This window comes from Lactuca saligna, chromosome 4, assembly GCF_052625555.1.
Source record: "Lactuca saligna cultivar CGN05327 chromosome 4, ASM5262555v1, whole genome shotgun sequence".
Classification (NCBI taxonomy): domain Eukaryota; kingdom Viridiplantae; phylum Streptophyta; class Magnoliopsida; order Asterales; family Asteraceae; genus Lactuca; species Lactuca saligna.
Genome location: NC_136420.1, coordinates 84,141,030 through 84,148,937, shown reverse-complemented (window position 1 = coordinate 84,148,937; position 7,908 = coordinate 84,141,030). Strand labels below are relative to the sequence as shown.

The 7,908-nt window shown below is 32.8% G+C and overlaps 1 pseudogene; it reads left to right on the top strand.

Annotated features, from left to right (window-relative positions):
• LOC145039829 (CASP-like protein 4A3) lies at positions 1-4,224 on the top strand (annotated as a pseudogene).
• Positions 4,225-7,908: the final 3,684 nt, after the last annotated feature.

The following is a 7,908-nucleotide window of genomic DNA, read 5'->3' as shown; positions in this document are numbered from 1 at the left end:
ATGGGGACAAGATCTCGAGAGTTAGGAACCAGTACATCTAACTTGTTTCAAGGTGAGTAACCCTAATGCTTTCCTAAATAACTTATATCTAGTAATATGGATATTATAATATTATGTTTACAATGGATGTACGATTCATTATTACTTCATGTTATGTGAGTCAATGAATTGAAGTAATCACTAATCAAATAACTTTACTGTTATACGAGTGGATAAGTGAGGTAGTTGAGGTTTATAGCAAAACATTTCTATAAGAGATATTTATTTGGTATAGTTGAGTAATTACCGATAGTCACAATAGTTGGGATTATATTAATTGTAATAGTAAAATATTTGAAGCTTTATAGCTAGATGTTATGCACTATTAAGTGTCATTTATGGGTCTAAAGGACAAAAATCAATTATATGCATCATGGTGAGTCTAAATGACAATAGCCATAATGGTGAGTCTAAAGGGCAAGAACTACATGAGATTGTTTATGGTGAGTCTAAATGACAAGAGCCATCATTGTGAATCTAAAGAGTAAGAACCACATAAATTTTTTGATGGTGAATCTAAATTACAAAAGTCATCGTGGTGACTCTAAATGAAAAAAACCATATGAGATTATTAATGTACACCTAAAACTCCATTAGGAGCGTGTGAGAGTGTTACACGGTCATGACATCAAAAACACGACTGTGTTTTATGATCGGATTTCTGGTTTCAAACTTTCCTTAAGCTGGAAAATCAATTTTAGTCACTTCGAACCCAAAACATGATCACCATAGCCATTACATGATCATGTTTTTCGTGGAAAATTTCTAAATGACATCTTACTTCATTATAAGTTATCTATACACGTTTTTCCGTATCTTTTGTATTTTTTGCAAAAATATTTTTTTGGAAACAGTCCCCTATAAGCCTTATAATCTTTATCTGACATTGTCACCTGCCTCTAAATACCCCATGTTACTTCGAGATCTAGTCAAACTATTGCAAAGCTTTTCCAGGTGAATTTCAAACGATTTATAGACAGTTATGACATTTTCCATAGATTTATAAAGATCTGAAGATTACAACTCAACCATATAGTTTAGTTTATCTGTCAAACTATTGTTGTTTCTAGGCGAATTTTAGACGATTTATGGCCGATTATGATGATTTCCATTGATTTATGAAGATCTGAAGATTACGACTCGACCAGATAGTTTAGTTTATTAATATATACTTTCCAGTCTTTTTTTAATCATGTCTAGCTAAAAACATAATTTTCAATTCTATACAAACTCATACTTTTTATTTAATTAATCATTAGATTTGATTTTTAATTTGTGTTTTGTACTTTGTAAATGTTTGATTTTTAACTCTTTTTAGAGTGATCACCTAAATTATGATTAAGTGAATTTAGTTAAGTACTCGTTAAATTTCATTTCCTCAACCATTAGTCTTCCATCACAAAGGCAAAAATAAAAATAATATAACGTACCAAAAAGAATCATAACCATTCTACTTGACTAGCCGACTAGGTATCATTTCTTAGCAAAAACCCGATTTTAAGTCTGGTCTAAATTAAATTATTTATTAGTTGTTTTCATTTTTATAAAATGATATCGGTCAAAGAAGAAATTATGTTAGAACAATCCAAATTGCTATTTAGTTTATTATCTGATTTTGGAACCAAAATGATACCATGTAATATGGTTCTCACTTTCCATATTTTAAAATTCTCGATACCATTTACTTATTTAGATAGGATATTAAAATAATTAAAATTTTCGAATTAAGCACGTAGGATTAGATTAAGAAATGCTCGAATATTGTCGTACTACGTAAGTTTGAAAATTTGATGGATGGGATGGATTTATAATTTTTATATTTTATAATTTATATGGTCTTCATTCCATTGGATGTATATCCACCAACGGATCACATCATATTTCTGGATTGGTATTGAACATTTGGACCACCTGGCTCTTTGAAGACAGAAGTGTTGGTGCAATTGGAGAAATGCCATTTGACTTGGATTTATTTACGAAAATGTACAAGGGGTTGTCGGCACGAACCGTTATCATTTTATAAAGTCAACTGGATGTGGGCCGTTTGGAAGAAACGTGGAGTGGCCCCATCTATATATCATGTCCTTTGACCCTCTTGTGCAAGGATGATCTCACTTCAATATATATTAAATTAGGTATAGGACCATTTATCACATGGTTTTATTTAAAAAAAATTAATATGAAATTCAAAATATTTAAAAAGTTTGAATTTATAAGAAAAGTGAGAATTAAATTATAAAAATTAAAGTGTTTTTTTTGTCTTTTAAATTTAAAAAAATAATTTAGATAAATAAATAAATGAAATTAATGAAACTTTAAATTAGTAATTTTGAAATTAGAAGGAAAGTCCATTAATGAAATTGATATGCATTTATTATTAGATTTAAATAATATTTGACATTTAATAAAATAGAAAAACCATAAAATGACAAGTGGAATAAAAATTAATTTAAAATTACCATAAAATTACATGTGGCAAATTGAATCAGAATATGACAAGTGACAAAAAAACCTTCATTTATTAGAGTAGATCTAACTGGCTTTGAACAAAAATAAAATGAGGAAACTCAGACTCATTTATACCGTCATTCCGAAGATTTGGAAAACGAAGAACTCTCTTGTCCTCAAGAACTCTTATTGTTTAAATGGCTAAAGCATAGGACTAGATTTAATTCACTAAATTAGAATATGAGGTGTTATTCTGTTAGTTTGGCTTCTAATATAAACGTTTTTCCTAGTTTTTAATAATTTCACTATTCTAATAAATATATTGAAACAGTGAAATTATTAAAAACTAGCAAGACGATAAAGAAAATTACATATTACAAACCAAATCATTTGAGAAGTTATAGTTTTTCAAAAACTCAAAAATTACATGTGGAACGTTAGATCAACAAAAGAAGGGTTAGGATGCATGATGATATTTTTTGTAAATAAATAAAAGACTAAAGAGATGAGTGTATCTTAATTAAATTAAAGGGATGTACTATAGGAAACAAAAATATATAATTAAATTATATCCTAATCGATTATCTGATAAAGTAATTTTGCAAAATATCTCTTTCACACAACCTCAGATCTGTTGTTCTCTAAAAAAAACTTTTCTTTCGATTATCTTTAAGATCGGAGACAACATCCTTCTCCGACGGAAAGATCACATGAAGATTCTCCGTTGTCAACTACATGTTCTGTGTCATCTCTCATCCATGGATTCTCTCCCAAAAGTGTTGAAGTACAACCTCAAGTAGAACCTAAAGCATAATCAAAAGCAGCAGTTAAAGAAGAAACATTACATGGCTCACAACGTTAGATCCGTTATCGGATATGTCAGGAGCGAGGGTAACGTCGTCGGCACCTGTGTCGATGGTAATCAGGTATGTTTGAGAAGAGTTGTGCAAATTAAAAAAGCAGACCACGACGCTCAAGACGGATACATTGGAAAGCCACCATAAGAAGCACAAACAAGCAGTGGAAGCCAATGGAGGAGGTCGAGTCTGCCTATAGGGAGCGTTAGTAGGATAGACAAAGAATGATCGATGAAGTTGATAGTGTTAGGGTTTAGGATTTTCGAATTTCTCTTTTGCTAGGTATCGTTGTCGGTGATGGCCACAAACAAGCGTCATAGATAAGCTCTCGATTCATTTACGATGAATCTCTCCTCTCCGTCTCCGGTCACCCTCTAATTATATCCGATCACATTTCAGTTGTTTAATCATGGTAGATTTTTAGGTACTCCGTGGCGGTGAACATTGTCGGATTTGCATACACCGTGCTACAAGGTTTGAATCTTGTGTATTAGTTGGCCACTGGAAATCATTACAAAAGACGCCATTATCTCTAGTATTACTTTGATTTCGCCATGGACCAGGTAATCTTTTCAATCTAATCTCTTTTTTCCTATGAATTTAAACACTAATTCGATTCAAACTTTTTCTTTAAATATGACCATGTAATATTTCTCAATTCTAACTGAAATTTGGTGAAATTCAGATGTTGACATACCTTCTGATATCATCGGGATCATCAATAGCCACAAGAGAAAACAACTGGAAATCGAATAGAGGTGCAAACAAGTTCCCACGGCTGGATACCACCTTTGTTGGTCTTGGTTTTGTGGCTTTTCTTGCCTTTGCCTTAAGGTCTTTGATCTCTGGTTATTTTCTTCATGCTTCCACATCTTCATGATTTTCTATTATTATTACTTCAATTTTCTGATATGTTCATAATAGAAGGCGTGAAAAACTAAGTATAAGGAAGGGGGTTATGAGTTCGGATTTTAGTCTTGTGGATGTTAATTCAACTTTTATCGAAGTGATATGTTCTTGTTTTATGTATATAGGATCTTATTGGATCGTATATGAATTTGAATTATGAAAGAAGATAAAAACTTCATTTTTAAATACATGTGATTCATATGTAATTCATATACGATTCACATGTAAATCACAAGTGAATCCATGTAAATCACAAGTGAATCACATATGAATTACATGTGATTCACAATTTATACGCGATTACATATAAATCACATGTTATTCACATATAAATCACTTGTAATTCACCTGTAAATCACATATGAATTACATGCGATTCATATGTAAATCACATGTGAATCACATATGAATTACATCTATATGCATAAATGTTTGTTATTTTTTTTTAATATTCCAATTTTTTTAATTTACTGATTTTTAAAAGTTTATTGTTTATAAAAATTTGTAGTTTCTTTAAAATATATTTTTTCCATTTTTTTAAATATCATGTCTTATAAAAATATATATCAAAAAATCTACATTTTCTTAAAAAATCAAAAATTATTATTTTTACAAGAAAAAATCTAAAAATTCGATTTATTATGTTAGTTTTTAGATCCTTCTATTAATATTTCCAATAACACAAAAAATATTAAACGAGATTGGTAAGATGACAATCATGCCCTTAATGAGTTAACTTTGATCCAACGTTCCACCTTTAGTTCTTAGGAAACTATGAGTTCTCAACGGATATCACCCCTATATATATATATATATATATATATATATATATATATATATATATATATATATATATATATATATATATATATATATATATATATATATATATATATATATGTTCTTTTGAGAACCAAAAGATTTGTGAGAGCTTGCGAACTCATAATCAACCCATCATTTTTCAACACCAAAAACACAAATCTTCTCCAAATGGTGCGTGTAAGCCATATCTCAGCCCAAAAAAAGATTCAACATTTTTTTATGACTGCTGATGAGCATAATCAACAATCATATGTATTGCTGATGAGCACAATCAGCAGTTATATGGATTGTTGATGTAACGCTTGGAAATGGATATGTTCCTAGTTACCCTTCATTATTAAAGAATTGCAATTTGACCCTTGAAGGTAGTACGCAAGAGGTACCATAGGGTACGCTTAGCATACTAACTGAGAAGCTAATACGCGGGGTGTACCTCATGAGTACGCTTAATGTACTGGTGTAAGATGGTCACGGGTCCGAGGCCTCGTACGTTAGGCGTACAAGGAGTATGCATGGCATACGAGGAGGTTGAGAAAACCCTATTTTTTGGGTTTTGACCCTATTTAAACCATAAGTTAGCCTCTTCTTGCCTTGTTTAACCAGCCTCCTCACCCTTGAAACCCCTAATTCGTTCCTTAGCCATTGTTTGGTGCTTTTGAGCTCTTGTGAAGCTTTTATGGAGGATTTGGTGCATCTTGAAGGGAAAAAAGAAAGTTAAAGACTTATTCTTTGGAGGAGGGCTTTGAGATCCAGCTTTAGCACCTTCTTTTGATGGCTTGTGAGGTATAAAGTTCAAACCTTGCCATCTTATTCTTAGACCTACTCCTTGGCATGTTTTTGGTCATTTTGGTCCTTTTGGTTGGTGATTGCGTGTTAATGTTGTTTTTGGAGCTTAGCCTTATAGATCTGGACATATTAAGGGTTCCTTATGCATAAAGGTGCAAACTTTATGGTGTTTTTAGTCTCATGCAAGTATTAAGTCGTTTATTAAGATCCTTTAAGCTCTAAAGCCCCAATAAGCCATACATGTACATAAAGTTGGCAACTTTATGTGATTAACCATCCTAGGGAAGTCAAATCTGAGTTTTGATCGAAGTCTTATTAGATTAAGAGCTGAATTCAAAAAATTGGCCAAGTTGGTGAGTATGCAGGGCGTACAAGCCATTTAAGTTGTACGTTGGGTGTATAAGCTGAGTATGTCCCGCGTACTCAGTAGGTTGGATTCCTTTTTGTTTTTGGGCTTTGATTTTTGGGCTTTAGTGGGCTTGGTTATCTTAGGCCATTCAGGCCATCGGAATTCTTTGGTTGGGCTGTTGAGATTTTGTTGTATTTTCTTGGGAGAAGGCCCATGAAAGGGATTGGGCATAATTTGGAAAATTAGGCCATAATTAGGCTTTGGATGATTATTTTAGATTTTGGGCTTTTGGACGATTAGTTTGGGCCTCGGCCTTGGGCTAAGTTACAGGAATGGGTAAAAATGTCTTTTACCCTAATTTGAACTCTGAGTATGAGTATGGACTCAATTATTAATTGGTTTTCATTTTGGTATTTGATAACAAGAGGATTTTAGCAGATCTGCAATCAAAGATTTATTTGTGGGTTCCAACTGTCTGAGGTGAGTCTCCTCACTGCACTATGGTTTGAAGGCACCAATGTCGACCCATTGACTTATGTATTATGGAAAGACCAGGGGTGGCCCTTGGCATTTATATGAAAGACCCAGAGGTGGCTCCTGGAAAATTAGTATGCAAGACCAGGGTCCGGACCCTTGCAGTTAATTAGATAGTTAATTGTACATTGTATGCTAGTTGTCTTTGAGATGCTTGCATGGAAGACCAGGATGTGGATCCGGGCACTTGTTTGTAAGACCCATGGTTTTGGTCCCCGACCTGGCAAGGAAAGACCATGATATGGCTCGTGGCATTATAACAAGACTATGGTTGGCACATAGCATCTCCTATTGCATGTTTGATATGATGGGTTTTGGCCATAAGAACATCCTATGTGCTCATACAAACCCTAATGCTTGGATCTAGGTTTCTCTATTGTACATGCAATTCATCCAAGACTATAAACCCTAATTCTAGCATATGATAATTGATATTAACATAATAATGGTTTTAAGATATTACCTTGATTGTTATGTAGCAATAACAATCACAAATCCTTCTTGTATTGACTTTAGAAAGCTTAGAGTCACAAATGTCACTCCTCTAATGGTTCACAAACACCAAGAGCAAAAGGATGAAGAAGAGAAGAGAAGGAGACACTCAAAAACGTGTAGAAACCCTAAGGATTCAGTTGCCCACGTTTTTGGTGCCCAAGGGGTCCTTAAATAGTGAGGCTATTAGGGTTATCTAATAAGGAAACCCTAATTTGGATGCTTAGGCCCTAAGCAACCCATGAACCCCTTACTTAAAGGCCTTTGGATGATTTCTAATGGGTTTCCCCATAGAATTCGTCCACCCTCTTTAATATGGAGTCCATTACCTCAATATTCAACTATTATACAATTAACAGTTCAAGTCCCTTAAGTTTAATTAATGTCTTTTAGCCACAAACTTAATTCTTATTAATTCTTGACTAATATTAATTAAACAATATGATTTCTCCTTTAATATATTATTCTCATAATATATTAATAAATCATATTTAATCCTTTTCTCTCCATAATTCATCCTATCAAGTTGCTTTGGTGAAGGCAACCCAAAAGGACCATGCACCATCGGTTCAAGTACATACCAAAATAGTAATGGACTTAGACACTAATCCAACAGTCTCCCACTTCGATAAGTCTAATAACTATTTTGCGTATGACTTCAGATCCTGATCC